General features: G+C 45.0%; 1 pseudogene across 1 annotated transcript; it reads left to right on the top strand.

Moving 5' to 3' along the window:
- Positions 1-285: 285 nt before the first annotated feature.
- LOC311315026 (5-beta-cholestane-3-alpha,7-alpha-diol 12-alpha-hydroxylase-like) lies at positions 286-1,820 on the top strand (annotated as a pseudogene). Its single transcript has one exon. The product of its transcript is annotated as a 5-beta-cholestane-3-alpha,7-alpha-diol 12-alpha-hydroxylase-like (transcript).
- Positions 1,821-10,498: the final 8,678 nt, after the last annotated feature.

Raw genomic sequence — 10,498 nt, 5'->3', positions numbered from 1 at the left:
GAGGAGCTGGCAACACTGCACTTAGCACCCCGATATCAGTCAGTCTTTCATTGTTCATGGTGTTGCGCACTGAAATGTATCCATTTCAGTGCAGAAAAGTTGGCATCAGCTGTGCTTAGAGATAGGGCCATGGCAGGGTCTTGAAGACAACAACTTGTTAAAGAACGTAGTGTCTGGAGTACTCGGGTATCTGTTGTGCAAGGGGGAGGAGCACAGTGTTTGACTAATACAAAGGAATATGAGCTGGAGAACAGATTAGCTCTGCGAGTAGCACAGGAGAGGACGATGGGCTTTCTGCTGCCATTCCTGCTTGCTCTGCTAGCCTTCCTCCTTGGAGGACTCTATCTCCTGGGGACCTTCCGTCAGAGGCGTCCCGGGGAACCCCCCTTAGATAAGGGACCCATTCCTTGGCTGGGCCATGTCCTGGAGTTTCGCAGGGATACTGCAAAGTTCCTGGAGAGAATGAAAAGGAAACATGGGTATATTTTCACAGTGCTGCTGGGGGGCTTTTATTTCACATTCGTCACAGATCCATTTTCCTTTGGGACTATTGTGAAAGAAGCCCGCACAAAGCTGGACTTTTTCGAGTTTGCGAAGTATCTAGTTTTGAAAGTGTTTGGTTACCAATCCAACATCGAAGATGAGCACAAGATGTTGCAGATATCCAGCAACAAGCACCTGATGGGGGATGGTCTGGTGGTCATGACACATGCCATGATGAATAACCTTCAGAATCTGATGTTGCACAGTGTGGGGGCAGGCGAGGACCATCAAATCTGGATGGCGGACGGGCTTTTCAACTACAGCTACATCATCGTCTTCGGGGCGGGCTACTTAGCTTCGGCAATGAGACCCCCAAGTCCTCGGGGAGCCTGGAGAAAGCCAAGGAAGTTGACAGAGTAGAATCTGAGGAGCTCTTCTCTGAGTTCCAGAAGTACGACCAGCTGTTCCCCAAGCTGGCCTACGGGGTGGTGCTGCCGTCGGAGAAGATGGAGGTGGAACTTCTGAAGAGGCTGTTCTGGAACACGCTGTCGGTCCAGAAGATCAGCACCAAAGACAACGTCAGCGGCTGGGTGCGCGATCAGCAGGAGATTAGGGAGGAGCACGGCATGCAGGAGTTCATGCAAGACAGGTACATGTTCCTGCTTCTGTGGGCGTCCCAGGGTAACACGGGGCCGTCAGCCTTCTGGCTGCTCCTCTATCTCATGAAGCACCCCGACGCCATGAGGGCGGTCCGGGCGGAGGTGGAGGACGTGCTGAAGGAGGCCGGGCAGGAAGTGAGGCGTGGTGGGCCGCTCATCGACCTGACCCGGGACATGCTGCAGAAGACGCCCGTCATGGACAGCGCCGTGGAGGAGACCTTGCGTTTGACCGCCGCCCCCGTCCTCACAAGGGCCGTGCTCTAGGACATGAGCCTCAAGATGGCTGACGGACAAGATTACCACCTCAGGGGGGGCGACAGGGTGGCCCTCTTCCCCTACACCGCCGTTCAGGTGGACCCAGACATCCACCCCGATCTGCTCACATTCAAATATGACCGTTTCCTCACACCAGACGGGGGCAGGAAAAATTATTTCTACAAGGGCGGGAAGAAGCTGAAGTACTACAACATGCCGTGGGGGGCTGGAATCAGCATGTGCCCTGGTCGTATCTTCGCCACCAATGAGCTGAAGCAGCTTGTTTTCCTCATGCTCACGTACTTTGACTTTGAGTTAAAGAATCCAGATGAGGAGATCCCGCATATTGACATCAAGCGCTGGGGCTTTGGGTCCATGCAGCCAACTAGAGACATTCAGTTTAGGTACAGGCTCAAGTTTTAGGTTTGAAAGCACACTTAGATGTTAATCTAACCAAACTCACAGTAGTGAGTGAGTATTTAAGGGGAAATTTGTTTGAGCGCAAATTCCATCAGGTGTAAGTGGGGGGCTCTGGGGAAGAAAGGTTGGGAACCCCTGCTCTATCTTTGATGTTTGATTGATCTTAAAATGACCTCATATTGGTATAATCACTGGTATGTAGACTATGATTGGTTTGTCAAATAAAGGGAATTATTCGTTTTGTTTTTTCTTGGGTGGACTCAATCTTATTTGGGTCCGTAAATTGGGCCTCAGTCATCAAAACTTTGATTATAGCTTTAGGAGAGCATAATCAATCTTGCTAGAGTTAAAAGCAATTAATTAAAATGGATTTAATAAGGATTTGTGCCTATTATTATTTCTCTCAGACTCAATAGCTGCAGCCCATAGATTACATGTTCTATAGGGTGTTTTAAGGGTACTTATTTTCCAAAGTATGGTAAAATGAGCACTTGCGTTTTCATTTGCGTTTATGGTCTTCTAACGTTATGACTAGTCAAGATCCTGCAATAGCCTATTCATATCTACCTTGTTAGATTTCTATCTGAAGTTGGCTAGTTAATGTCAGCTGGTGGTTTTATTAGCAAGCTGGCTGGATTTGGACCTGATCCAGGGCTCTTGTTCTTGTGCATTCCATTCATTTCAATATGAGAGGTGTGAACGGCCTATTGGTGGTATTTGGCTCAGCTGCACTGCGTCATGACCTCATTTTCATTGACGAAGCTGGATTCAATCTATCTAAAACCAGGCGTCGGGGCCCAGATGTTACAGGACAAAGAGCTGTTGTGAATGTCCCTGGGCAGCATGGGGGAAATATCACCTTGTGTTCCTGGAAGAAGTGTTTTGTGGTGTGTGGAAGCAGGTCTGTGAGCTTCAAGAATGTTAAGTTGGGGGAGGGGGGGGAGCCCTTTCCACTAGCCCATAGAGATAAGGAGGAGGAGGTCTTAAGATGAGGTCATTTTAGCTGAAGTATGAGACTCATTGTTTTCTGACCACACATTTGTACTCTGATATCCCTGCTCTGGAGATCAGACATACCTTGTGAGCTCACAATAAAATCATTTAAACATGCCTTAGTTTACAGAATATAATTACTAGATTGATTATCACCCTGCAAAAACCTAGATATGGCCTTTGAGGGCTGAAAACATTTTCAAGAGGTTCCTACATCTGCAAGGAGTTCTCCATCACCATGCCACCCTAGGTCCATCCAGTACTGCACACATGATCACGTTTTGAGGGGGCGGCAGCAGCTCAGGAGGTGAGTAGCCGTCTGGGAGCCTCCAGTTCAATTCCAGCTATCTCCTCTGCTTCGTTGACGTGTTCTTGAGTAAGACACTAATTTATCCCAAAGAGCAAGCTAACACCAGCTGGCTACCATTGGTGAGTGAATAAGAGAAGATATTGTAAAGCGCTCTATGCTTTAGAAGTGCACTCCACTCACAATGACATATCTGGTACTCTATGTAATGCAGTTGTACAGGATGGAGCAGAGCAGCCCAGGTTTGTTGTCATGTGGGATAATGTTAGTTTCCATCGGGCTGCTCTGGTCTGGGACTGGTTCACCAACCACCATACATAACTTCACAGGTGGATACACCGTTACCCCCTTACTCCCCATTCCTCAGTCCCATTGAGGAATTATTTACACTTTGTTGTTGGAAGGTGTTGAATATTTTCAGAGAAATATTGGTTTAATCTGATCCTGTTAGCTGTTCCTAATTATAATGATTGACCTCTGAGTATGGCTGTAGCTGGAGCTTTCTGGAAGAAATGGTGACCCTCTTCCATAGACTTATGAGATAAAGATGACATTCCATGGCTGGTACACTCTGTGCCAAACAGCAATTGTTGTGGTTAGCGCCAAGGCGGCGTAGGTTGACTTGACAAAACAAGGCCACAGAAGAGACCAGAAAGACAGTCTTATCGGAGAAGAGACGAGGGGGGGGTGGGGGCACTCAAACCACATAAGAACCGTGCTCGAGCTCAGATGATTTGATTTGAGTCCAGACAGCATACAGACAGGTCAGCTGTACATTAGACTATATGCCATCGTCTTTTGTATGTTAAACCTTCTGTAATAAACAGCTTTTGATGTCGCTCAAATCCTGTGTTGGAGAGATTCATTTGGAATACACCTAAAGAAGGGACACTGGACTGTGTGGTATTGTGAGATCTGGGGCCATCTTTTATTGTAATCAAAACACAATGCAGAGCTTAATAAGGACAATAATAAAAGACAACGAAAGTCAACAAAGGTCTATGAACACCAACCAGACACCTGCATGACTCTCCCTGGGAGCAATGGAAGAGGCATGCAGAGACACTGAGGTGAGGTCAGTCCAGGGTTGGATACTGAGGGAGGGGTCAGTCCAGGGTTGGATACTGAGGGGGGGTCAGTACAGGGTTGGATACTGAGGAGGGGTCAGTCCAGGGTTGGATACTGAGGGGGGGTCAGTACAGGGTTGGATACTGAGGGGGGGCCAGTCCAGGGTTGGATACTGAGGGGGGGGGTGGGGTGGTTAGTCCAGGGTTGGATACTGAGGAGGGGTCAGTCCAGGGTTGGATACTGAGGGGGGTCAGTCCAGGGTTGGATACTGAGGAGGGGTCAGTCCAGGGTTGGATACTGAGGAGGGGTCAGTCCAGGGTTGGATACTGAGGAGGGGTCAGTCCAGGGTTGGATACTGAGGGGGGGTCAGTCCAGGGTTGGATACTGAGGGGGGATCAGTCCAGGGTTGGATACTGAGGCAGGCACACAAATGAACACACTCTACAGTACCTCTCTCAGGTTACACAATGTTTATTAAAAAGGCTAATGGAAAAAAAAAAAAAAATAACATTCTGAAAAGTTAGAGTTTAAAATACCATCCAACCAACGCCAACAGTCACCAACAAATACATTTCCATCCCAGTTTGTATTCCATGTGTGGAGCGCATCCCCTGCTTTTAAAATAATCTCAAATCTAAAAAGATACTCTACTTATTCCAATCTCTAATTGCAATCTGCACTGCTGTGATAACAATATTATAGCCTACCATTACTACTGTTCATCTGATAATTTATTCATGTATATTGTAAGAGATGAATGGTTGTAAACCATGAACTCAACCAGGTATATTGGAATTAATTTAAACAGTTCCCTATGCAATCACCATTTCATCTACTTGGTGTTGCAGTACTTTTTGGTTTTATTCTCTCATGTTTTTAAAGCAATTGACTTTTACCCAGAGGACAAAATTAAATCCATTCATTCACCCAACAGCATTCCATAGGCCTATAGGATAAGGCCTGCCGTATTATTCAGTTCACCAAGGATCTTCCTCATGTTCCTCTTTTCATTTTCTCCAGTAATCCAAACTCCATATCCAATTCCTATTTAGATTTTTTTATCACTGACTATGTTTACATGCACTCAATATTCGGTTTATTGTCCATATTCCGGTTATTGAAACATTAGGAATAAGGAGTTTACATGCGCAAGCAAAAAGGAATATTCCTGTATGGTAATTGTAATCATTTGGTATATTCCGAATTTAAACCAGCGACGCACAGAGAATGTCATGTCAGAATGCAATGAAAGTTTTTCGGCGCGTTTCTTCTTCCTGTTTAGCCCATCTCCCCAGACAGCAAAGAATGGAAACGATAGCAATATGTTTGTGGTGCGCTATAGTGCTTGCTCTCATCCAGCAACACCACTTCACACTCCTCCTCATTCACTTCCTTACTGAAAGGAAAAAACGAGAGGAAATGTTAAACGCCGGTGCTGTGGCTCTCTTTCATATGCCACTCGTTCACACCAGAGCCCGCCGGGCACTTTGGATGAAGATTCGAAGCTAGGATTGGTGGGAAATACATAAATACAATCACAGAACAGGAGAGAACATAACAAGCAGAAATACAATCAAAACAGCAGCAACAAATAGAATAGTCAGTACAAAACTAGTTTGTTTAGACATAACAGAATTGATTTTGCAGAATAAAATAAACTGTAGGCCTACCTATGAAATATACTATAGACTTGTGTTGTATTGCATTTTGAGAATGGCTAACGTTAGTTCAGCAATCTAGAACCAAGATTCCTTGCGAATAAAACATGCGCAGAGCACAAATTCATGTTCCTTTTGGTGGGAATAAACCGATAAGCGTATACATGACCCAATATTCGGTTTGGAAAAGGAATAAACCAGGGGACTTATTCGGTTTTTTTATATTCGGAATATGCCCATATTCCGTTTATTCAAACGGTTTATTGATGTTTACATGGCCATTGTCAATATTCCGTTTAAGCAAGGTTTATTGAGTGCATGTAAACGCACTCATTGGTTCACCCGAATAAACCAATTGCTTGTAGAATGATTACAGATCTGACTTCAGAATATTATTCCAGATTAAACTGTACAACATATTTGAGGGGTTCTTTTGCAAAAGCAAACATCTGCTTTTACTGGCCTAATAGGTAACCTAAATCATGTTTGCTCATATCTGTGGTGCGTTTTAAAATAGTAGGCTTATTCATCTCTTGATGGTGATGTTTTAGAACGACACCATGCGGGACAGACAGTTGGCATATTCGTAAAAACATATTACGTCATAATATGGGAGCTATATCGTGAGGGAATGGATGAAGGACTTAAAACAAACTAATTGTACACAATGATTGTGAACAATACATTGGAACATTTGGACTGAATTTGAGTATTGAATAGAGATATTATTGAAAAAGAAAAGGGCAGGAGTGCTGGGAAGTTCAGACAGGTGTGATCAAGTTGCTGTTTGTCGGGAACACAACAGACTGAGCTAGGGATCCTACCCACACGTGTAGCGGCATATCTCAATATATATCTTATATAGCGATAGCTCAATAAAAAGGTTTAACAAGAAAAAAGTAATTTTTGCTAGTTACTTTTCTTTTAACAAGATAATTGAGGTGTCTACTCTTGTGTAGGTTATGATTTGAAATGTCTTCTTTTTGGGTGGAACATGCAAACATGGAATACAGTTAAATTCCTCCTACGATATTATCTGCTTGTCTGATTAACTATAGTATACAGTAAGATACTATGTAGCTCAAACTCATGAATCATCCGTTTGATTGTTATAAGGTGAAGTGAACACAGAGTTACAGTGTAGCCCTATTCCTATAGTTTTTTTCCAAAGGCCTCCAGATCTGCCTATTACACTAGAACGGATCGCCGGATTTCAAGCACCAAAACGTAGCCCCGGATGTATCGATCTGCCTCCGGGTTCGAGCCTCATTTTGGCCTCGGTAGTGTAACTGCTAGGCGCAAAGGTAGGTGAAAAAGCAGTAGTGTAATCCAGGCCTAAGGCTAGGGCTATGGGTTCTCTCCTGTATGAACACGCTGGTGTTTCCTGAGATGGTCCGTTTTAATGAAGTTCTTTCCACACTGTTCACAGTGGTATGGCTTCTGTCCTGTATGAACACACTGGTGTGTCTTTAAGCTTTTTGACTGAGTGAAGTTCTTCCCACACTGGTCACAGTGGTATGGTTTCTCTCCTGTATGAACACGCTGGTGTGTCTTTAACTCTCCTGACGTAGTGAAGTTCTTTCCACACTGGTCACAGTGGTATGGCTTCTCTCCTGTATGAACACGCTGGTGTATCTTTAAATGTTCTGACGTAGTGAAGTTCTTTCCACACTGGACACAGTGGTATGGCTTCTCTCCTGTATGAACACGCTGGTGTATCTTTAAATGTTCTGACGTAGTGAAGTTCTTTCCACACTGGACACAGTGGTATGGCTTCTCTCCTGTATGAACACGCTGGTGTGTCTTTAACTCTCCTGACGTAGTGAAGTTCTTGCCACACTGGTGACAGTGGTATGGTTTCTCTCCTTTATGAACACGCTGGTGTATCTTTAAATGTCCAGATGTAGTGAAATTATTTCCACACTGGTCACAGTGGTATGGCTTCTCTCCTGTATGAACATGCTGGTGTTTCTTTAAATATCCTGATGTAGTGAAATTATTTCCACACTGGTCACAGTGGTATGGCTTCTCTCCTGTATGAACACGCTGGTGTGTCTTTAAGCTTGTTGACTGAGTGAAGTTCTTCCCACACTGGTCACAGTGGTATGGCTTCTCTCCTGTATGAACACGCTGGTGTATCTTTAAATGTTCTGACGTAGTGAAGTTCTTTCCACACTGGACACAGTGGTATGGCTTCTCTCCTGTATGAACACGCTGGTGTGTCTTTAAATGTTCTGACGTAGTGAAGTTCTTTCCACACTGGACACAGTGGTATGGCTTCTCTCCTGTATGAACACGCTGGTGTGTCTTTAAATATCCTGACGCAGTGAAGTTCTTTCCACACTGGTCACAGTGGTATGGCTTCTCTCCTGTATGAACACGCTGGTGTATCTTTAAGTCTCCTGACATAGTGAAGTTCTTTCCACACTGGTCACAGTGGTATGGCTTCTCTCCTGTATGAACACGCTGGTGTGCCTTTAACTCTCCTGACGTAGTGAAGACTTTCCCACACTGGTCACAGTGGTATGGCTTCTCTCCTGTATGAACACGCTGGTGTGTCTTTAAATTTTCTGACCTAGTGAAGTTCTTCCCATACTGTTCACAGTGGTATGGTCTTGGCTTGTCTGTGTCTCTCTGTCTCTGGGCGGGAGCTGGGGTGAGGGGGGTGTTGGAGGTGGTGATAGGGAGTGACTGAGAGGAGGAGGAGGAGGGAATCTCTGGTCTGATCTCTCTGCTCGAGAGACGAAAGAGAGAGACGTAGAGGTTGTCATGGCTCCTCTTGAGGTGCTTGTTGAGGTAGATCTGGGAGGTGTAGGTGAATGGGCACACAGAGCAGGAGAACACCCGAGTCTGGGACAAGTCTGACATCACACCTGGGAGAGTGAAAGAGAAAGAGACAAACATTAAAAAGGATTCCCACACCTGTATTACAAGTGCAAATACTGTATAGAGTGTTTATACGTATGTAACTAGTGGGGGGCGAAACACGACGACACCACAACTTCAGATTGAGGACAGGAGAGAGAAAGATATGTAAGAGGTTCCTCTGGCTGAGCTCGAGTGAAGGACAGCGACAGAGGAGAGAGAGGTGTGAGAAAAAGAAAAGGAGAGAAAACAAGCATGAATACATGGAAGGCCACGGCAATAGCTACCTTAGATAGCTAGAGTAAGCTAGCACTGCTAAAGATAAGTTAAGCTACCATGTTCCATGGCAACTAACAGCATTCCATTTTGTTCTGAGCAAGTGTGCCTGCCTAATATTGCCAATTTGCGTGCCTCACAACAGCGATTTGCACAGGCACCATTGCAGTTCATGACATAGTGCCCTCTGTATCGTTGCATCCATGAGTGTCCTGAATTTCACGCTGTATGCCCATGTCTTGCCTGCTGGCTGGCGCCATGGGAAAAAGACAGAGGAGAGGAAGGACGGTAGAGGAGAGCTACTTGGACAGCAGTTATTATTATGACCAGCATACCTCTTGTTCTTTCAGCTTTAAGGAAAGAGGTGGATGAGAGAGAGATGGAGAAGACAGAGGGAAGAAGAGTTGAGGACAGATACCTCTAGCGGTGCTCTTTTCTTCCCAGACGTAGTTGAAGGAGATGCTCTTGTATCTGTACTCCTGTCCGTACCAGACCAGCAGCTCCTTCCCGACAGCCAGCAGCCGACAGCAGCGAAACAGGATCCCTCCACGGTACTGAAACGCTACCAGGTTCTGCTCTTCCTCAGTACGGGCACAGTTCACATACCTGGGGGAGAGAGGGGGTGGTTTCATAAGAACAAACAGGTGAGGGAGGGACAGACGGGAGGAAGGAAGGATGAAGGAAGAGAGGGAGGGAGAAAAAGTGGGTGAGATGTAGGGACTGACTGTATGGAGGAAGGAAGGGAGGGAGGGAAACTTTCAAGACTGGAGAGATGGTTTATTTGGAGTGAGAGCAGCAGAATAGATTCTGGAAATATGAGAAATGAGCATGTGTTCATATTTCTTCACCTGATTGTCATGCCTAATTATTCTACAGTTTACACATGCAAAGATGGGTCCATCACTGACACGATCTCAGAAAAGCCTGCCTATTGTTGTACTGTTTAATTGTTCATGGTCTTTCCCTTAACATAGCCTTTTTATTTGCATCTCATTGTTTATAGGCCTCTGGATTCATTTCTAGTTGCTTCTCTATGAACTTCCTTCTGTTAGTTCTACCACAGTCCCTTACCATCTCTGGATCCTGCTGTTTCTGTCTCTCTAGTGACATGATGTTCATATGCGCAGTTTGACTTTTTGATCAGGGGGGCAGTCAGTCCCAGCCTACTTCTAACAATATAGCCTAGGCCTACTTCTAACAATATAGCCTAGGCCTACTTCTAACAATATAGCGTAGGGCCTACTTCTAACAATATAGATTAGGCCTACTTCTATCAATATAGCCTAGGCCTACTTCTATCAATATAGCCTAGGCCTCCATCTATCAATATAGCCTAGGCCTACTTCTTACAATATAGATTAGGCCTACTTCTTACAATATAGATTAGGCCTACTTCTATCAATATAGCCTAGGCCTACTTCTAACAATATAGATTAGGCCTACTTCCATCAATATAGATTAGGCCTACTTCTAACAATATAGATTAGGCCTACTTCTATCAATATAGCCTAGGC

Source organism: Borostomias antarcticus, assembly GCF_949987555.1.
Source record: "Borostomias antarcticus genome assembly, chromosome: 1".
Taxonomy (NCBI): domain Eukaryota; kingdom Metazoa; phylum Chordata; class Actinopteri; order Stomiiformes; family Stomiidae; genus Borostomias; species Borostomias antarcticus.
This window is presented reverse-complemented; position numbering and strand designations above follow the sequence as displayed.